We start from the raw sequence: 21,670 nt of genomic DNA on the forward strand, positions 1-21,670 counted from the left end.
TGTTTAATGCCATGATATCTAACACTGCGTTCAATCAAAATGTCTACGCATGCGGCCTGAGACCTTTGCGCAGAAGGTACCTAGAGTCATGGTTTGGGAAGATTAAGCTGCCACCAGTGGAGGGGTGGATAAAAACTAATGTTTATTAGGATCAAGATGAGCAGTCTCTGTGCCAGAAACTTTATTCATTTAATTCCCACAGCCCTGTGAGGCAGGTGAAATCATCCCCATTTTATGGATGAGGAAATTGAAGTTCAGTTGGTTCAATAACATGCCAAAGGTCACTCAACTGACAAACAGTGGAGCTCAGATGCGGAAGACTGAAAACTCAGAGCCTGGGCTTTTAACCAAACACCACATGGCTTTGCTACAGAAAAAAGTTAGAAAGAGTTTTCAAAAATAAAATGTGGAGCCAGGTGCCACCTTGGATATAAGGGACTGGGGGACGGAAAGAGTCAAGAACTCCCAGGCTTCCCTCTGGCTGTCAATAGCCAGTGGGTCCTGGCCGTGGGAGCTGGGCCATCAGAGGTGGCGCCTGAAGTGGGGCAGGCACAAAATGGGTTTTGGGGCCAGCGTTTGCCCGGGTGATGGTCAAAGCCACAGAAAAAAGGTGTTTTGACAGAGTGGTGGCTGAATGTGGGGAGAGATGAGCAGGGGACCAAGCCTGGAGCTTGGGCAGCCCACGATTGGACACTGGGAGAAGAAAAGGAGCCAGTGTAGGAGACACTGAGGCTAGGAATGGGAAGGGCACTGTGGAAATCTGGGCTCCACCTGCCGCTCGGGGGAGCTGGTAGGGGGGCACATCAAGGAGCTCAAGCTGCCTCACCAGCAAATGCCTCTGTTTTTGACCAGGGGCAGCGAAATAAAGGGACCCAGTTAAGTAACTGGTTTCTGGTTCCTGCCAACCCAGGAAGCCGGCACCGGCCCTGCCTTACATCCCATGTGCCACTCTCAGCCTTCGAAGCAAAACCAGCTGAGGCCAGCACCTGCCAGGTCTGAATGCGCAGCTCCAAGTTCTGGGGGGTGGGGGTGGGGTGAGCCAAGGAGGTCTGGCTTCTCTAGGGCAAGGGTAGGGAGGACAGCAGGGAGGCTCACCCTGAGCCCGCAGGCAGCCCTTCCTCCTCCTCCCCTTCAGCAAAGAAAGGCAGAGAAAAACGTGTTTTTATAAATAGCTCCAGCCCCAGCTGATTTGTAAATTCCGTGGGTTTTTTTGTGTCAATGACATCACCTTCCTCCCCATGGCAACCCCCGACGATATCAAAATTGCCAAGCAACGTTGGAGCAGATCGGCGCCCCAAACGAGCAGGTCGATGCCTGAGGATTTAATGGAGAAATCCCAAAGTGAGCCGGGGCGCACGGTGGAGGAGGGGCGCGCCGCAGCCGGGCCGCCGGGCCCTGATGGGCGGGAGCGGGGTGGAGCGGCCTCGCCTGACAGGCAGCCCTGGGCGCTGGGCTCCGCGGCCACACTCTGGAGACAGCCACGGTCCAGGCAGGTGGGGGAGGGCGCTGCTCCCGTCCTGATGTACCAGGAGCCGCCAGCAGCCATCCAGGTGACTAAGCCGGCCCACTAGCACTGAGTCACCGCCCGCCTGGAGCTGTTCTTGCTTCTCCTTTGCATCTGATTATTTTGGGAGCTGGAAACTTGGAGCTGCACCTGAGTCCCGCCCCTTCTAGCTCTCCCCTCCCTACCTTGGGCTCCAGGAAGATGGGACTTGCTGTGAGTCTGCTGCCCCCCGCTAAAAATATGGAAGACGCTGTGGGGGCCAGAGGTGCCCAGGGGGCCGTGGCAGCAGGCAGAGTGCAATAGCAGCTATGGTGGTCAGGCCGCCCGTGTGTGTCCTCTGGAGGTGTAAGGACAGAAGGGCAGTCTTGTCCGAGCTGACTGGAGTCCTCCCGGGCTGGCTCTGAACTCATCTCCCACGGGGATGTTTCTGTAAAGGAGTGGCTTCTGGGGTCGGAGTGGCATTTGGAGAGCGAGGCTGGATTGGCTTAGGCTGGCCTGGGCAGGTAGGTGGCTCTATGCTGGGCGTGGACCCACGTGTGTGTGAGTGCGAGAGTGTGTAAGCCAGTGTGTGTGCTGGGGACAGCAGCTGGGTCCGGCAGAGCTGGCTGGGGGCCTGACAGCAGTGTATCCTAACTGACGCTGGGTGGGCGCAGGCCCTGAGATGGGCATCAGGGAGAGGGGACGCCAGACACACGGCCTGAGCAGAGTGAGGAGCAGCTGCCAGCCCCGGCAGGCCCAGGCCCTGTCTGGGTGCACAGGACTGAGACACAGCAACATGCCCAGGTAGGAAGCCTTCCGGAGGGGCTGGCCAGGGTGAGAGCCCATCACTGGGGGGCTGGGCTGCCCCTTCATTCTGGCAGGTCTGGGTACCAAGGAAACAGCTTCCTACCAAGAACCTTGTCACTCTCTTAGGCAGGGCCAGTCAGCACCCATGTGCGTCTCTGCTGAGCTCACAGGGACACCATTCAATGAGAAGGGTGCTGGCCAGGGCACGGCTTCCCCATGATCAGGACCCAGCGGGTGCCACCCTCAAGCCCCTGGTCCCCACAGGGCATGCCCCAGTGTGTGTCAGGAGGGGGGGAGGTCTCACCTCCCCCACACAGCTGGCAGCTTTGCGGGCACCAGTGAGTAAGCTGCCAGAGGGAGGGAGGCTCTGTGCCCACAGAGGCAGGACGACACCAACCAGGAGCCTTCAGGAGAAGAGGCTGGGTGAAAAAAGCACTGAGGTTTTCTTTTCCTTTTTTTTTTTTCTATTTTGCCTGAAGGGAGTGCCGCTTCCTGGGCTAGAAACAAGCACCAGCCTGCAGTGGAGAACGCGGGGCCCCGCTGCCCAGAAGGAGCGGCCACGGTAAGGTTCCCCCTGCCGCTGCATGCTCCGGATTCCTGGGCTAGGGACGGGGGTGCTAAGGTGTCCAGGCTGCCTCCCACCTGGGACAGGGAGGCTAACTCCACAGCTGTGGGTTCCTGGGTCAAGGAGCTCCACTCCCAACCCGACCTGCCGCCCTCTTTCCAGATTGACTGTGAAACAGTCCAATCCCAGCTAGACACTGGCTGCCTAGCTAGAGGGAGAGGTGCTTGTTTCTGCTGTTCCTGCATGGACTTCCTGCCCTTCTGGGCCAAGCCAGTGTCACCAGGACACCCCTATACCAGGCCCCACTCACTCTACCGCCTCTGGGACATTTCCCTTGTGTATTCATTCCACAGATATTTAGGGAGCACTGCTGGGTTCCAGGCTCCAAGTCACACCCTTTTGCTGGGTTTCACCTGGCACAGATTCTGACTCTGAAACTCAGTGTCAGGGCAGGTTCGGGGAGCTGCCTGGCCGAGCATGGTCACTCCTCACAGGCCTTGGGCTCCCTACCCCTGCTGCAGGGTGGATGACCTGGTCAGCTTCGGGGACATCAGGCCCAGTGAGCTCGGGTTTATAAAGCACTGGGCCCCACCAGGAAGCAAGGCTAATGTCCTGCGATCTCCAGTTGTCCTTTGCCTGGCATCATACACCAAGAGGTTTGTGCGGATCTGCTTGCGGTCTTCCTGAGGCTGGTTCTGGTGGGAACTGGGCTGCAGGAGGAGAAGATGAGCTTAGGAGCCATGTGGCCCCCAGGCCTGGTGGGCCTGGGACTCAGCCCCACGGGAGCTCATCGAGCTGGGGTTGAGGCCTTTGGGGCAAGCAAGGAGTCCCCTCTGCAGGCAGACTTCCCTGGCGGTCGTCCTGGCCAGGCTTGGAGGTGGTACCTGGGAGCCCTAGTGAGCAGAGCGCCTGGTCAGGGAAGGGTCAGCGCCAGAGGCAAGCCCTTCTGGGAGCAGCTGATTTGGATGGAAGCTCTGTGCACCTGAGATGGGGAGTGTGGGGACCGCACGGCCTGTCCAGTGCCCCGAGGACACACTGAAGCCCTCCCGGACTTGCCAGACACAGGGAGGATGCAGTGGGTGGGGTCTCCAGCCAAGGAAAGCCCACTCTGCACAACTCCTAAGGATGACCAGAAAGTTCCCTGTCCTGGAGGAGCACATGCACTCGGAGGCAGGAGGAACCCATAAGTGTCTCTCACGCCAGTGAATTCCCACACCTGGCTCCCGGATGAGGAGAATGACCCAGCTGTGGGGGTATCTCCTGCTGCCTCACAAAAGGTGACTCTGTGCCTAGGAGTCTTCCACGAATGCAGAGCTGAGCAGGGGCTGCTGCCCAGTTGGGGGCAGAGGGGCCGAGGCTGTTGAGCACCAGGCAGACAGCAGGCCAGCAGCGGGCAGCAGGCTGGGCCAGGAGGGAGCAGAGAGTACGGGCTGGGCAGGAGAGGAAAAGGCGCCTGGGGTCCTGAGGGTTCAGGGAGGACTCCAGACAGCTGGCCTTGTTATGCCAGCCCACTTCTGTGGGAGAGGTCCCCTGCATAGGGGACCGGGCAGGGAAGAGGCTGAGACACTGAAAGACTGAATTCCTCACCCAAATGGCCCAGAGATGCCCACTGCACAGTGTCCTGGGTGCGGAAGGCAGGAAGGACTCATGGGAGGCTGTCCTGTGGACTGAAGCAGAAGGTCCTTCCCGTAAGATGCCCTCGTCACCCTGAGCAGGAAGGCCCGGGCTGCGGAAGCAGTGCCTGAGACCTGAGCAGCAGGAAGGATGCCAGTAAAGCTCATCAGGAGGCATCTGGCTGCCTGCACCTAGCGGGCCTCAAGGAGAGAGCTTGGTGGACTAGCCAGCAGGTTGGGGTGGAGCACTGCAAATGGAAGCTTCTGAGGGCAGAATGAGTTCCCAACTTGCTGAAGCCAAGGCTGGCCCTCCTGCCCAGGGCGAGCAGTCTGCCTGGGCCTGGGAAGCTGCCCCCTTCTGAGAGCTCAGCCGTAGGACCCAGGAAGGGCTAATGCGAGAAGAGTGAGGTGTGAGATAAAGGGGACTGTGTCTTTTCCTGGCAGGGTGTGGGGTCCAGGCCACACCTTGTTCTGACGCACAGGCTGCCAAGCAGATGATAGCCATGGCCTGCCTACTAGGTGCAAGCACTGGTGGCAGGAAGAGGGGGTGGACCAGGCAGGACAGAGCTCTTGCCCTGGGAATGCTTATAGCCCTGGAGCAGAGCAGTGGAGAGGAAAGCTGAGCTGAGCGTGGGGCCGACTGCACCAGAAACAAGCGGAGCCACAAAACCACCATCAGACCCCGGGTGGCTTCGTCCTTTTGCCCACTCTGTGTCCCAGACTCATCGCTGAACTTGGCAGCCATGACCCATCCAGCCCAGATAATTTATACATTTACACCAACACGGGGCTATGGTTCTTAACATAGGAACTTTATAAAGATGGACAAAACAGGTAACTTGAGAATGACAAACAAAGGAAGAAGCAGCTTCTATCTGCAGTTGCAGGAGGAGGTGAAGGCTGGGGGAGACAGACCAGGGCGGGAAGAGGCAAGACGGTGGTTGGTTAACATGAAGTCAGCAGCGTGAGCCTCAGGCCCGGTGCTGCCTCTTCCTGGTGACTCGGGCAAGTTACTTCATGTCTCTGGGTCTCAATTTCCTCTCCGTCCAACAGAGATAATTATAGTACCTATGAGTTAGGGTTGTTGAGAGGATTAAATAAGATAATAAGTGAATGCTCTGAACGGCATGACTGGCACGTATGTACATGTTCAGCAAGAGATAACTATTATCACTGTGATGGTAACTGGTGTCAGAGGAACACAGTGCTAGGAGAGACCATACCTTGTTCAGGGAATCAGGAAAGGCTTCACGGAGGAGGTGACTTTGAAAGAGCCCTCCTCTAAGGAGAAACGAAAGCTCTCAGAATGCCCAGGAAAGCTGTGAAGAAACAATCATGCCAGGTCTATTTTTTTCCCAAATAGCACATTGTTTGTCCACTGAGACTTCCTAAGGAATAATTTGAGACTCCTCCTTCTGGGGTCTAGACTGGGAGATCTTGAGGACTTGAAGTGGGCTGCCCCTGGTGAAGGGATCCAGAGCCCAGCTGTGGCCCTGGCCCTACTCCTTTTGGGGCCTGGAAGCTTTTTTCACATGCTGGCCCTAACTCCATGAGGAACCGCATTCTGCTGCGTCCCATCTAAAGCCTACACTTGGCGATGCGGCAGGCAGAGGGGCCAGACCGGGCCACGGTAGGCTCCGGACCACCCTGGCAAGTGGTTTAGAAATGCCTAGTAATCGTGGGCCAGGCGCTGTGGTTCACGCCTGTAATCCCAGCACTTTGGGAGGCTGAGGTGGGCGGATCACGAGGTCAAGAGATCAAGACCATCCTGGCCAACATGGTGAAACCCCATCTCTACCAAAAAATACAAAAAATTAGCTGGGTGCGGTGGCACGTGCCTGTAGTCCCAGCTACCCAGGAGGCTGAGGCAGGAGAATTGCTTGAACCCAGGAGGCGGAGCTTGTAGTGAGCTGAGATCGTGCCACTGCACTCCAGCCTGGCCACAGAGCGAGACTCTGTCTCAAAAAAAAGAAATGCCTAGTAATTGTGAGGCTCCATCTCAGAAACTTTTCGTTTTTCCTTTTTTTCTTTTTTTTTTTTTTTTTGAGACAGAGTTTCGCTCTTGTTGCCCAGCCTGGAGTGCAGTGGCGCGATCTTGGCTCTCTGCAACCTCCACCTCCCAGGTTCAAGCGATTCTCCTGCCTCAGCCTCCCGAGTAGGTGGGATTACAAGCACCCACCACCACACCCGGTTAATTTTTGTATTTTTAGTAGAGATGGGGTTTCACTACGTTGGCCAGGCTGATCTCAAACTCCTGACCTCAGGTGATCTGCCCACCTCGGCCTCCCAAAATGCTGGGATTACAGGTGTGAGCCACCGCACCCAACCCTGTTTTTTCTACAAAGGGTTATCTGTTCTGTGAATTTAGGAATGGTAATCCTAAGGCCTATTCACCTAAGAAAAACGAGGCAACCCCAGAGCATGACACGCTTTCTTGGGCTGGGGGAACTCACATGCGAAAAAACCACGTTCCCTCATAACCACACGAGAGGCTGCAACCGCCTCGGCCCCAGCAAAGGGACACCTCTGCTGGCCAGCATTTCCTACTAAACCTCATCACGACACATCAGGCAGGGCAGAGACCCAAGTATTCACAGAGGGACAGTGACGACTTTTTTTGCACACCTGTGGATTCTCCGTGGCAACCTGTTCCCCAAAAGTGCTGCTTCGGTCAGCAAATCCCAGTGTCTCTCTGCCCAGGCAACAGTCTCTCATGCTCTGGTCTGCATCCAGCCCCTTGGGCCTCTTGCTATGGGGCCAGAAGCAGAGCTGTGTCCTTCAGGCTGTCAAGGACCTGGGTAGGGAATCCTCTGGGTGTCCAGGGAAGCAGGTTCAGAAAGCTCAGTTCAGCTGGGGCTGTGTTTTGATCTCTGATCCCAGTGCAGCAGGGACCAGCCCGCTCAACTCAGGGCAGACAGCAACAAACCAGTCACCTCGCCCGAGGCCTCCTGCTGCCTGCCTGCTGCCTGCCTGCCTGGTGACCAGGACTCCTGAAGGCTGCAGCAGCGGCAGAGTTAAAACTATAAAACCGGGAAGACTGGTTATGTGGCTCAGCTTCCTGGCCTGAAGAGGCTCCAGCCTCCATTTCTTTCTTTCAGCTTATGGAATTGTGCAAGAAAGCAGAGAGGGTGGAGGGAGCGAGGGGACCAGTTATACCACAGCCTCCTGCACCACCAGAGCACAGTCCCAGGCCAGCAAGGAGGAGCTCTGAGGCGGAAAAGGCTGCCCCAGGAATGAGCTGGCCATCTCAGATTGCTGTAGCACATTCAAGCCAGCGGGAGTCCCCAGAGGATGTTTCATCCAGCCCCCATCATTTTAAAGTGGGAAACAGGTCCAGAGAAGGAAAGTGGGAACTGAGGCCACACAGCTAACTAATGGCAGGGTGAGTTTCCAGCCCAGGGATCCTCAGCTGCCTGCCCAGCACTCTTGCTACCCAGACTGCCCCCCATCCCACCCCCGTGCTACCAAGGACCCGTGCGGGAGGAGGCAGCAGCCACTGGGTAACCTGATGGATTGGGAGACGCAGCCTGGCCTGACACATTGGGAGTCTGGGCAGGTCCCCACTTCGCTCCTGGGTGCCTCCTGCCATCCCCCCAGCATCCTGCTAGACCTGAAACCATAACCCAGCCCATGCTTGTCAGTCAAGTGCTTCCCAAGGATGAACTTTGCACACGGCACCCAGGCCACTCTTGGGTACGAGGCCACTCTCTGATGAAGAGATCTAACTAATTTATGAATGGGTTGATTCAAGTTCTTTTTATCGCAGGTAACTTCATGTCTTAAGCCAAAGAAGGGAGTCATGATGAGTGTCAGAGATGAAACAGAGGTTCTGGGGCGGAGGGTAGGGGAGGCACCTGGGAGGCCCTGTTCCTCAGGTGATCTGATCGGTGTAGACTTTTGACCCCAGGCAGGCATTTACATGTCCAATAGCCACCATCAGAGGTCAGTTCCCAGAGGCAGGAGGCCTGTCACTTGTTGCCGGTCACCAGGCCCAAGCTAGACAAGAAAACTTTTTCTATTCCACTAGAGTGGATCTTGCTGGAAGACGATGTGTCTGGGATCCAGAAAGGTGGGGAGAGGTGGAGGTCTCAGATCCTGGGGACGGATGGAGCTGGCTCCGGGGGGAAGAAGGCAAGGCTGCGAGTGAGCGGCCCCGGGGGGAAGAAGGCAAGGCTGCGTGTGAGCGGCCCCGGGGGGAAGAAGGCAAGGCTGCGAGTGAGCGGGCGTTCAGGACTCCTGTCGAGGAGAGCGTGGTCAGGACAGGAGGAGGGGCTGCCTCATGGACGATGAGGTCCATCATCCTAGCAGAGGCTGTTGTACCAGCCGCTGGTGAGGGTATGGCAGTGGTGTTACCAGGACCCTGCTATGTCAGCGTTCAACTAAATGTCCCAGCAGGCCAGCCACCCCTGCAGCAGTCAAGGGGCTCTGTCCGGTGTGTGTCAGAATACTGGGGAAGGGAGGACCCTGAGAATTGTGGCAGCACAGCACAGATCCGCCATGTGGCCGTTAGGCCATGCCTTCTGACCCAGGGCACATGCAGAGGTCCACAGACTCTAGGACCAGCTAGTTAGAGTTCCTAGGGGGCCGCACAGCCCAGAGTCTGTGTGTTTTGTGCATCTGGAACTAAGATGTTCTGCCCAAAGTGTTGGAGGTGGGCCTCAGGCAACAAATACCCTGCTTTCTCACACCCTTTTCTTCCTTGGAGCTTGGGCCTGGGCCCTCACCTAGTCAGGCACAGGCCTCCGCTCCCCTACACTCACCTGTCCTTCCTGAAAGTCAGCCACTGGGCTCCACGCAGGAGTGTCACAGTCGCAGCCCTGCCCCAATCTCAGACCTGGGGCAGTCGCTGGAAGCTCAGAAGGGAGAAGACAAGACAATGAAAGTTTCCCATTCAAGGAGGCATCCAGCTATTAGTTCTGCCAGCAAAAATGCCAGCCAGAGAGCTAAACTGCCAGCAACAGATATTTGGATGAAACTTTGGAGGCCATTAAGAGCAGGCGCTGCAAAGCAATTGTAGCGAGAAGATATTAAATGAATCCATCATGTCTCTAAAATGAGTGTCCTTACCACAGACCTGACTCTTGCTGTTCCCCAGCCCTTCCCAGGGTAGCCCAGGATGCACCTGGGATGGGCATCGCAGCCTGCAATGGTCCCTGCATCTGAGGGGCTCCTCCCGGGTCACCAGGCCCCTTTGGGACTGTCAAGCAAGTTTAGCCCCCAGTGTCAGCTTGTGTTTGGGGAGGATGGTTTTATATATTCCAGTTGGCACAGGAAGCCTAGTACACATGCAGAACCCGAGGGAAAGGCAGGCAGAGAGAGAGAGGCTCGAGGTTCTGCTGAGGCCCAGGGTATCAGCAGGACACATCTGTCCAGCAGCCAGGCAGGGACCCATGGGCTTTTCCAAAACACCTAACCAGGCCCCAGACAGTGCTACTCCCTGGCGCTGGGCTCTCTTTCCGGAATCTGGGGCAAACAGACCTGTTGGGTTGATTTAGTAGCAAGTGGTAGCCTTGTTTTCTGGACGAATCCTGGGATTTTACTCCGTGGCACATCAAACCAAGCTCCAGTGTGCACGCCGGGGGTGGGGAGGGGAGCTTTCTCCTTGGTCCCTTCCACAACTGTGAGGGCTGAGGGTTAAGAACCTCTCAACCCGTTTGGGGGTGCTGCTCCTCCATACTCCTGTATCCCAATGCTCTAGACCTCATTATTCCACCACCCTCCCAAGGGAGGGAGGTGCTGTTTCCATTACACGCATCAGGAGACTGAGGCCAGAGACATGCCATAAGTCTCGAGAGGCAAGAGGGCTCCCCCCCGCAGGACTCCACGGCTCTGCAGCTAGACTCCATCACCTTCCCTCCTGCCTGGGGGCCCCGAGGGCCTGGCAGTGTCAGCTTCCTAGGCTCACACTTCCAGATGCGCGGAGGTTCGGAGGTTTGCACCTCCCTCTTGGTCCCATCAGCAGAGAGAGATGGGTGGTCCCATGGGGTGAGGAGCGGGAAGAAGCAGGTGCTGGGCAGCCTGGAGGAGAGTGGGAGGAAGGATTTTCTCCCAAAAGTGCCTCTCTCCCAGGCCTCGGGCTCCAGGGTGAGTGGGCGGGGACCCCTCTGGGAGCCCCGGCTCCTCAGGGCTCCTCCTGCCAAGCATCCAGCACACGTGCCCCCACCTCCCTGGCAGGTCCTGCCTGAGGGCCTGAGGCGGCTGGGCTGCTGGGTCTGTGAAGGGCAGACGTGGGATGCAGGAACTTCAGGCAGGGTGCTGGCTTGTGGCCAGGAAAGCCCAGCACCTGATTCCTAGCAGGGAACTCAGTGACAGAGTGGGGGAACCTGAGGACCCCTATGCCCCTCACACCCAGTGCCATGTGGGGGTCCTCATATGTTACTCAGAAATAGGGAGGCAGAGTCCCCCTACCCCCACCCCCAGCCCTCTTGTGTCTCATGTGACAGCCTTCCTGGGCAGTGATTTTTTTTAAATACAAATGCCTTATATTAAGGTCTGAGTTGGTCTCTCCCCACTGCCTGTTCAAACATTCCACGGCGCCAGCAGCCTCTAAGCAGCAGAGTGGAGAGAACCAGCGTTGGGGTCAGATACACTCCCATTCAAATTGCAGCTCCTCCACTCAGTAACTGGCTTACTTAGTCTTTCTGGGCTGGATAACAAAATACTGTGGGCTGGTGGTTTATAAACAACAGAAATTTATTTCTCACAGTTCTGGAAGCTGAGAAGCCCAAGAGCAAGGTGCTGGCAGATCTGGTGTCTGGTGAGGGCCTGCTTCCAGGTTCAGAGGTGGCTGTCTTTTTGCTATAATGTCACATGATGGAAAGGGCCAGGGATCTCTCTGGGGGCCTCTTTCATAAAGGCATGAATCCCGTTCATGAGGGCTCTGCTTTTGTGACTTAATCACCTGCCAACAACCCCACCTCCTAACACCCTCGTATTGGTGATTAGGTTTCAACAAATGAATCTTGGGGGGGACATAGGTTTCAACAGATGAATCTTGGGGGGGACACAAACATTCAGTCTATAGCAGTAATTAGGAGACCTTCAGCTGTTCTTTAACCACTCCGAGCCTCAGTTTCCTCATTCGTCAAATGTGAATAATAATTGTACAAGACTTCCATCCCAGGGTTGTTGTGAAGACTAAGGGAGGTAGCACAGGTACATAGCTTTGTACGGGGCCTGGTCCATGGGAAGCATGCCATCACTAGCAGCCATTATTATTTCTATTATTAGGAGAGGGCGGAGTCGCCCAGAGGAAGGAGGCTGGAAGGAGTAAAAGAGCTTGTTAGTCGCCTTCCTCATCCCCAGGAAGCTTTTCAAGTCATGGAGCAGAAAGATGCAGGGAAGGGATAATGTGTTTGTCTTTCTAAACCACAAGCTGATCCCTATCTTTCCTCTTTGGCCCTAGCCCGAGCACTTAGCCCTGGCTGTTGGCGCTCAGATGTTACAACAGGCCCCGACAGCCACAGGCTGAGGGAGAACCAGGAAGTACCTGCCCCACCCGACGTGCCCGCCTTGCTGCCCTCCCAGACCATACTGGCCTGCCAATACCTCTGAGATGGCACCCCTCCAAGAGCCATGTCCCATGGTGAAATGCCTGTTTTGGGTGTCTCTTCCAGAGCTCCTACCCAATTTGTAGAATGGGAGTGCCTGGACAATTCCTTCAATCAGAAGGTCTGTGCCAGCAGCCAAGGCTCCTCAAAGGAGGATGTGCCTGGAGCCCCCTGTGCTCAGCATGGCAACCTGGGAACAAGGCAGAGGGTGGCACGTGGACGCTGCAGGAGACACTGTCCCCAGACTGCTCCTGATGCTTCCCGTGCTGTTGTTCTGCTCTTTCCTCCTGGGCAGGGCTGAGCTGGGCATGGATCAGAGGAGAATAGAGAAGGGGAAGAGTCACACACAGGAATTAATCACTCAGGACCTACCCTGAATGGATGATTCAGTGTGGATCCCCAGCTGTCTCAATGTGTGCGGAGGGGGGTGGCAATGGGGGGGGAGCCGTGCAACCCAGTGCAGCTGAACTTCACGTAGATGAGACTGGAAGTGCAAAAAACTGGTGTTGTGATGGACCTGAGGGATTCCCTAATGTAGTCTTGTATCCAGTTCTCTGGCCTACCTGACTGACAGTTATTCTTAAATACCTCCAGTGATGGGGGACTCATTACCTCCTTGGTCAGTCTAACTTGACCCTCTGCCTCTCTCAAGGCCCCAAACCCACTGTAGCTCCCAAGGGGTGGGAGGAACCCAGGGTTTCCTAGAGTTACTCTCTATAGGGTGAGGATGGGACTTGGCTAGTAGCCATTCTAGGGCACCTAAGCCTGGATTCAAACCAAATTAAATACCAGCTCATTTCTGGTAATATTCTAACATTCATACTTCATTGTAGTTCTGTTCAAAAGTACTGCTTGGAGCTGTGATTTGGGTATATAAGGCATTTGCAGTAAAAGAAAATAATTCGGCCAGGCGCAGTGGCTCAAGCCTGTAATCCCAGCACTTTGGGAGGCCGAGACCGGCAGATCACGAGGTCAGGAGATTGAGACCATCCTGGCTAACACAGTGAGACCCCGTCTCTACTAAAAAAATGCAAAAATCTAGCTGGGCGAGGTGGCTGGCGGCGCCTGTAGTCCCAGCTACTCGGGAGGCTGAGGCAGGAGAATGGTGTAAACCCGGGAGGCAGAGCTTGCAGTGAGCTGAGATCCGCCACTGCACTCCAGCCTGGGTGACAGAGCAAGACTCCATCACAAAAAAAAAAAAAAAAAAGAAAATAATTTGCATGTGCATTCATGAATCAGTAAAAATAATTTAGGGTGTCGATTCTAGGTTAGACAATATAATGCATTTCATTCTAGCTTTGGTTCATGGTTCCTTTCAAATCCTCAGCAACCAATCTCTCCCACCTCCACGCAGCACATTCTGCTTCTGCAGCCAGCATTCAGCCAGTGCACCCATTGGGTAACTCATCTGTGGGGGGAGCCATTCTTGTATCACCTGGTCCCCCTCCCACTGCCCCCTCATCCGAGGCCTAGCAGTCAGCTTCCTGGGTGACCACAGGAGGTCAGAGTTTGTCTAAGCGGGTCAGGCCTACAGTATTGTCCAGTCAGAGGAAAGAGAAAGAATCCGCGTGGGAAAGACACAAAGAGGAGGAGGAGAAGACGACAGAGTAAGGGGAGGAGAACAGAAACTAAATATAAATATTGTGTTGGGGATGTTGGGGATGGCAGCGAGGACCTATGCTTAGCTGGCTGGCTCCCACACCACTGTCCGCTCCCACACCACTGTCCCACGGCATACAGGGCCAGCATCTGCACCTGGCACCATGCTTTTCCAAGGAAAGCAGAGGGCATTGGGCTTGTGGTGCAGCCACACAGGATACAGACCTGTTTGGGGCTGGCAGGTTCCCACGGGTTGCCTGAGCTCTATTTGGTGGGTGCCTTAGAGTAAACTGTGTGTAACCAATACAGCCTGTAATGCAAAAGATTGAGCCATGAGTAGCATTGATACGTCTAAAGAATCAGTGAACAAAAATAAGTGACCATAGTGACCTCAGTTAATCATTGAAGTCTGAGGTGCCCAACAATGATTTTTTAAATCCCTGCACTGTCCTTGGTCCCCGCTCTGTGATACTGGCAGTCACCCAGCCACCACTTGAGGGCAGCCATTTAGAGGCCACATGTACTGAGTTTCCAAGCCAGAACCTCCTCAGCACTCAGCACTCAGCACTCAGCAGGAGAGAAGAGCACACATCTTCTCTCTGGGGGCCCAAGACAAGGAGAGCAAAGGTCTTCTCACTTCTTTATTTGGGGAAGAGACAGGTGATCCCTGTCCCTTCCCCCAATATAGAAAACACACGGTACCCCAAAAGAAACATGGCACGGGGGCAGCCAGGAGTGAGCCCCTTGGAATGGCCATTCTGATCTTAGGCAGGGACTGCTGAGGACAAGCAGGGGATGCCGACTCTGGAACAAAATCACAGGCGGAGAGCTCCGGAACAGGCCCCAGCCGTCTGGAGTGCGGGTCTCCTGCCCTAGGACTCTCAGGCTAGAAAGTCCTCAGGACTCAGGACTTCGCAAGTCTGACAAGGGAACTCGAATCCCTTAAATCCCACTTTCCTGCCTGCGCAAGGGGCTACCTCAGCAGAGTCTTGGGGCCCTGTCCACATGGGACAGATCATCCAAGGTGACAGGTTTTCGGACTTCCGCGTGGGCTCTCCAGGATGTGTGGGTGGGCACACGCGGCCCCGCGACAAAGGAGAGTCGGCCCGCGGCTCTGGAGCGTGCGATGCCAGTGAGCCAGGTGATTACACACAGCCGGCACCCAGCTGGTTCTCCGCGAGGCGGCCACCTGGCCGTGGAGCCGCAGGCCGGTCCCCGCGGCTGTGGCCCGCCAGGGCCCGGAGGCGAAGGGCGGGCGGGAGCTGGGGGCAAGCAGGTGGAGAGAGAGTTAGGCAGCGGGGCGCCCCTCGGGCAGAGGGGCTCCTGGCCAAGGCCCCAGCGACCCTGGGTAACTTCTCCCGCGCTCTGGGTTCGCCGCCGCGTCCTACCTGAGGCCACACCCTGAAATCAAAACCGCGGCCAGGTGAAGCCGGCGCTGCACCAACGTGTAAGCGCGGCCCCTCCTCGGCGTTCCCGCGCCGAGGTCCCTCCCGCGGAGGGCGGGCCCGGCTCCCACGGCCTCTTCGAGCGTTCCTGGGCTTCCCGCTCCGCAGGTGGGTGCCCCGGCTGCCCTGGAGGGTCGCGGCGAGAGGACAGGCCTCCCAACACGCGCGGCCCCCTTCCTGGGTGCCCATGCCCCGAAGTTCGGGACCAGCCGGCGCCAGGCGAGGGGCCTTGGGCGTAAGCATCTGGAGCTCCGCGCCCCTGGAGCGGGACCTCCCTCCGCGGGCGCCCGCCCAGCGCGGGGCATTCGCGTCCCCGAGAGGGCGCAGCAGTGGGGCCTGCAAGCGGGGGCCGGGTGGCCGCGCCGGGTCGGAGTGCGGCGGGAGAGGGGCCGCCCCGGAAGCGGTGCTGCGCCCAACGTCCCCTTCTACCCGTGAGCCCCGCAAGGAGGCTGCCGCCTCTTGCACCTGAGCCAGGAGTTCAGTCGGGAGGCGGGCGCGGGGCGGTTTCCAACGCCTGGACGCCAGCCAGTCGCAACACCCGCGGGAACACTTGCTACATTGGCCATAATGCATTTCTGATCTGTTTCCGCGCAGGCCTGCGGAGGACTGGCCCAGGAAGGTCCCAGGTCTTCCCTCTCCTCAGCGCCTAAGAGAGCGGTCCAGAGCGGGTGAGGAGTCTCGAGGAACAGGCGGAAGGCGCCGGAAGGTGAGTGAGCGAGCGGCTCCCGGCCCTAGAGCCTTCTGCACCCATTTTGAAGAGCAGGCAGAGAGGGACGGTGGGAAGGCAGGTGGCCCTCCTGGGCTGGCTCCTTCCTGGTACTGCTAGGCAGCGGAGGTGGTCCCTTCCAAGTGCCGTCTCTCGATCCTTAGTGGGTGCATGTTAAGTCACTTCCACCACTTTGCCCCATGGCCCAACGGTAGACTGGTAGACGTCAAGGCCTCAAATGGCCCGCCCTGCCCCCGGGCCCATCTTCAGGTCTGATTGCCATCAGGTCCGATGCCAGTCCTGGGTGAGGGTGTCACCGCGGCAGAGTGCAGGGCATTCATGCTGGGGAAGAGGTTCCCAAACAGGAAGGGTGGTGGCAGGCCCAGTGGCTGTGCAGGGCAGGGTGGGAGGCAGCCGCGGGAGACTCCTGCAGGAGTCACAGGTGAAGCTGCCGCTCCAAACATCCCAGCCCACTGCTCATTCCCCAGGTCTCCAGACCTGCTCAGGCGGCATCCGATCTGGAGTGCAGGTGCTGCTAGGAGCACTGGAGGCTAAGCCATGGAGAGCTCCCAGCGTTGCATTTTCTGTATCTTGCCCCCTTCTGGTGTTTTTGTTTTTGTTTGGGGGGAGCGGGGGCTTTTCTGACTTGTTTTTCTGGGTGAAGGGGGCAGAGGGGCTCAGGTCTGCATCCATGCTCATTTTTCGTGGCTGGTGTGGCATAGGTTGCCACACTGGGTAAAAAAACACCTGATTCCATGCAAGGTTAAGAGTCAGCCTGCAATGCCATGAATTCTACATGGTATATAGGACAGTGGCCAAAGACACATTTGGAACCAAAGAGAGTGGGGTTTGAATCCATCCAGACTTTGCCTTTGACTCGTTAGACAAGTTGCTTCACTTCTCTACGAACTTATAAATGGCCTCATCTGTAAAATGGGAATGCGAATGCCTTCCTCATAAGGCGGTTGTGGGGAGTAACTGCCTCATCAGCCTCCGGCTGCTATGTTGGGAAGGGCTAAATCACTCCGAGTCCTCCCATCCTGGAGAGCTTTGAGGGCAGTCTGGCTGTTTGGCAAGCTATTGTCAGAGGGTATTAGAGCAAAGCAATAGGAATAAAGTAAAGGTAGGGGTCCTTGGAGGGCGAGTAGTGACAGACTCTAATTCAGGGTCTCTGGACCTTGTGGTGACCGAGGAAAGGGGCCATTTCTGGAAGAGGATCTGGCTTGGGCATCAGAAACAGCAGCATCCCCTGCATGTCACACATGTTCATGTGTTCATGGGTGACCCTGGAACCTCAACTGTTGCCTGGGACAGAGGGAGCCTCTGGCTTGAGCTTCCAGTCCCATCTCTGCTCTGCATAGCTGTGTGATCCAGGGCAGGTCATTTGACTTCTCTGGGCACTGGGCATTGTGGATGAGCCTGGAGTTTGGAGTCGGAGAGATCTGACTTTGAATCCCAGCTCCACACTTAATGTCTTGGACAGTTACTTCTCTCTGAGGCTCAGTTTCTTCATCTGTAAAACAGAGCTTGCAATAGCTACAATTAGCCATTAAATACACTAATAAAAAGCACCTAGCACAGTCTCTCCTGGTGGGCACTTTATAAGCATACCTTTCTTTTCTTACCTCCTCCTCCTGTCTCCAGCTCCCTGCTTTCTTTAAAATGGGCCCAGCAGGGTCAGCCCAACTCACAGTGGTGTTGTGAGTATAAGGAGGTGAAGTAGAGGTCTGGAAAGTTAAGGGCTGAAGGAAAAAAAGGCAATCTTGTGATTAGGGATGCCAGAGGTTCCTTCTACCTAGGCATTGAGGACTCTATGCTGAGGACTCAGACCTTTGTGTCCAGAGGCTGTTGAGAATCTGGGGTAGTGAGAAGGTTCCTGGCTTGCAGCCCTCCCAGGAAGCCATTCTTCAGGTCTTGCCTTAGAAATAACCGCACACCCAGGAAAGCCCAGTGCTGTGCAGCAGGAGGGGATAGGCAAGGGTTGGGATTCGAGGTACAGTAAACGGAGGTCAGAGGGCTGGTGTGGCCTGAGCTGCTGCTGGACCGCAGCACTATCTGTGCAGGCTGAAGCTGGGCCCAGGAGGAGGGCCTGAGTCAATATTGACCTTCCTTGGCTGGCCGGCCTGCTCTTCAGCCACTCATTCAGCTGGAGTGTTGACACAAGCGACTGAACGAGCTGTATTATTATATTCTTTTAAACAGCAGCCCATTATCTCTCCTCTGGGGATTCACTGGGGCCAGTGGTATGGGAATGGTGACAAAGGCAGGCAGCCCAAACATTTGGAGGTTACGTGTCATGCTCTGCCCTGGTCCATGCTGCATCTCTCTGGGTCCCTCAAGTGGGACAGCAGAGCTTCAGGGTCCTGCTCATCCTCCCAGGGCCTCTCCGCACTTCAGCACAGTGACCCTGGGCAGGTTGCCTAAAGCTTGTGGGCATCCACATGAGGGCCACGACCTGCGTCTAGCACCCTCCTCCGCTGCAGGTGACAGCTGAGCAGAAAAGCAGATGAAATGTCCTTCCTCCGTGTATTTTGGGGGCCAGGATAGGGTGCTGGGGTGCCGCCTCTCCTGACTCTCAAGTCACATGAAGAGGAGCAGATGGCAGACTCGGACCCCAGTGGAGGCTGAGGTGAGACAGAGTTCAGCTCCACATAAGGATCAGCGAGGGGACAGAGGGGACAGAAGGCAGGGGCTGCAGGGGGAACTTTTCATCGCTGAATGAGTTCTAGCAGAGTGCGGGCAGCCTCCTGTTGGGAATACCAGAGGGACTGAAATTTGGACCGAGGGGAAGGTCAGACCACGTCAGGAGCCCCACAGATCTTGCATGACCATCTCTTCTGGCTGCAGAAGGTTGGCCTAGAGCACCTATCTGTTTGGAAGAAGCAAACGACCGCACAGGAGTGAGGATTTCCTCTCGTTTACCATGGTCCCCAGAGCCTGGAGTAGAGTAGGTCCATAACAGATACTGTTTGAATAAAGGAATAGTATGATTTCCCAGCTGGGCACGGTGGTGTGCTCCTCTAGTCCTAACTACTCAAGCAACTGAGGTGGGAGGGTGGGTTGAGGCCAGAAGTTCGAGGCTGCAGTAAGCTCTGATTGCGCTACTGCATTTCAGCCTGGGCGACTGAGTGAGACTCTGTCTCTAAAAAAAAAAATTTTTTTTTTTTAAACAAACTTCTGAAAGTAAAGTTTGAGAAAAATCCTTCTGGCCAATGAGAATAGTCCAGTGAAAGACTGTCTTCTGTTCACAGTAATTCTCAGCCAAGGGGTCGGGTGAGGCCTGTCACCTGTCAGAATGTGTGTGGGACGACAGTTCCCAAATGGGGTTACGAAGAGGTCAAGAAACCCTGCTGCAGGTCTCAGGGCGTCAGGGCCCAGCCCTGGAGGTGACAGGGTCCTCTGGAGGCCACTCAGATAAGATGGTGATGGTAGTCGGGTACTTGCCTAAGTTTTGTAGCACTCAGGGGGCTCACCTCTGTCTTGGGGCTGTGATTCTAGGATAGGCCGTTCCCCAAAGTGTCTTGGGTGGGCCTGAGAATAAAAGAGGGTGGTGGTAGGAGCAGATGGCCACTACAGCCAAGTTCACATCCGGTTCTGGGTCAGACTCGTGGCTGCCCCTTCTTTGCCTCTTGGCTTGAACAAGTCACTTCGTCTCTCCTTCTCTGCATCATGGAGACAGTACTAGTGCCACCTCACAGGCTTGTGGCGAGGAGATCACATGTGTGAAATGCTCAGCCCAGAGCCTGCTGCTTACAACTTACGCTAGGCGTTTCCTGAGTGATGACCATGAGAAATGCCCAAAGTTCCTCCGTGAGCAGGAACAGATGCTCCCCCTCACTGTGCCTGGAGAAGCTGGCAGAGGTGAATTAATCCATCCCTTGTCACCTACAAAAATGCCGAGGGCTACAGAAGGCAAGTAGGCCAAGGTCACAGGCTGGAACTTAGGAACACCAAGCCCAAGGTCCACGCTGAACCGGCGCTTGGCCTTGTGGCTCAGGACTTGAGCCCTGATAAGCAGACGCTGAGCCTCACTGTGAGAAAGCCGGGGCATGACACCCCCCCTCACTCCCTGGCACCTTCAGCAACCCAGGAGCTGGCCCACTAGGCAGCAGCCTCCTCTCTTCCCAGTCACCCGGAAATGGCAGGGAATTCCACCAGCTTCATTTCTAACAGCTTCCCGGCAATCCCAGCACTTACACAGCCAACCCAATGCTGACCCCTCCAGTGGCTGCAAACCCCTTTAGACTCACTTTTTGGAAGCCAGCTTCCCAGCCTCAGCACGTTCTTGGGAATCCCTTCCGTGGGCTGTGTCCCTTCCTTGAAAGGGACTCAATATGTGCAAACAGCCCAAACTTACCCTAGGCCAGGTCTGGAGGGTCAGGTGGGTGACCACGTGGGATACCACCACTTCTGGTGAAAAGTGGGGTGACGGGTTAGGAGGACAGCTGAGGTGGGCTCACAACGGCCCCAAAGGCAGTTCCCAAAGAGGAGTTCTGGAAATACCAGAGCATGTTTGAAACAGGCAGGTACATTCCCAAGGGGTCTGCCTCGCACAGCGACGCTCATTTGAATGCCCACGCTCTGGCTTGAGGTTTAAAGGCAGACTCATCCTCTGTAGCGCCACCCTGCATTTGTGGGGCCCTGATGGTTCTGTTGGCCCTGGCATCCCAGGACCCGGCACAGGGATGTCTCCTCTCCAGGGAGGAGACGTGGTTGGGGAGGGTAGCCCGTCCACAGTACAGCTGCTTTTCTCAGCTGTGGACACTAGACCAGCCAGGCCTCAGTGCCGTGCTCTGGGAATCCCCTTGTCTCCTCGGAACAGCAGCGTCTGCCACAAAACTTACCCCCCTTCAAGCCAAGGCTACAGGTTGCCTTGGGCTTGGTGTTCCTAAGTTCCGGCGTCAGGCTGAGCCCCTGCAGAGGGGTTGTGGGTGCACCCTGTGCTGGAGAGAACACACGCCTGCTGTCTCTGTAGCTTTTCCTAGATGCCAGCCCCTGACCATCACAGCCCCCACCATGACCTCTTGGAAACATTTTACTCACCCCTTGCTGGGTGGAAAAACACCTGGTTCCTTGCAAGGTAAGGGTCAGCCTGCAAGTTCGGACGGCCCCAGGCCCCATGGCCTCTGACTCACAGGTCAGCCCAGGAAAGAACTTAGCAGGTTCCTTCCCTGGAGGGGCCAGCCCTGTCCTACATCCCTCACCATATCTCACCCGCTTCTGTTCATAAAGACCTCCAGGGAGGGAGAAGAACCACAGCCAACTCAGTCTGGGGCGAGCATAGTGGACGGAGCAGGGCCTCTGGAATCAGATCTGGGTTCAAACCTCAACTCGGTCATTTCCTGGTTCTGCGCCCTCAGGCAAGCTGTTGAACCTCTTTGAGCCACATCTGGATTTGTGGATAACAATTCCTCCTCTCAGGGTCGCTGTGAGGATTAAATGAGTTAACCCTCGGAAAGGGCTTGGCACATAATAGGTACTCAAGAAAAGTTCCTTCCCTTTCTGTGTCTGAGACTGCCGCTCCTCCAACACCACTGTCCCACTCCTCAGCTACCCCAGGTGCACGGCTCCCTGAACTGTCCACCAGCTCTGCCCTCGGCTCCCTGAACTGTCCACCAGCTCTGCCCTTAGGTTTACTGGAAGTAGCAGCATTTCCTTCAGAAAGCCTGTGCCAGGAACTGTTGGCCCCCACTGGCCAGGCTCCGGCTGGAGGAAGCCCCACAGCAGGGGGCTGTGGGGCTTCTTGAACTGATTTGGGCTGGACCCTTCCCTCCCAGCCCTGGGCATCCCCCTGATGCAGTTACGAGTCAGCCAGCAGGAAGATGTCCGCAGACATCCAGAAGAGGGAAGTTCAAAGCAGTCCTCACACACGGCGGTGCATTTCCAGCCTGAGGTGGAGTCT

At 56.2% G+C, this 21,670-nt stretch overlaps 1 protein-coding gene and 1 long non-coding RNA gene across 6 annotated transcripts in view; one reads left to right on the plus strand and one right to left on the minus strand.

Annotated features, from left to right (window-relative positions):
- The first annotated feature begins 1,129 nt into the window (after positions 1–1,129).
- PAK6 (p21 (RAC1) activated kinase 6) overlaps positions 1,130–21,670 on the plus strand; it is a 38,828-nt gene continuing 18,287 nt past the window's right edge. Inside the window, exons 1-3 of one of the 5 annotated variants that reach the window (XM_008017064.3) lie at positions 1,130–2,007; positions 2,770–2,852; positions 15,657–15,768. The gene's annotated coding sequence lies outside the window, so the exon portion shown is untranslated. Of the gene's footprint in view, positions 2,008–2,769; positions 2,853–15,062; positions 15,171–15,224; positions 15,298–15,656; positions 15,769–21,670 lie in introns of those variants that run through there. The other 4 variants (XM_038009830.2, XM_038009831.2, XM_008017067.3 and 1 more) reach the window with 4 other exon arrangements.
- LOC103245846 (chromosome 26 C15orf56 homolog) lies at positions 10,547–15,647 on the minus strand. The gene is made up of 2 exons (XR_012091459.1): positions 15,006–15,647; positions 10,547–14,879 (listed from the first exon to the last, which is right to left on the minus strand). It is a non-coding gene; the product is annotated as a chromosome 26 C15orf56 homolog (long non-coding RNA).

This window comes from Chlorocebus sabaeus, chromosome 26 (assembly GCF_047675955.1).
Source record: "Chlorocebus sabaeus isolate Y175 chromosome 26, mChlSab1.0.hap1, whole genome shotgun sequence".
NCBI classification, from domain to species: Eukaryota; Metazoa; Chordata; class Mammalia; order Primates; family Cercopithecidae; genus Chlorocebus; species Chlorocebus sabaeus.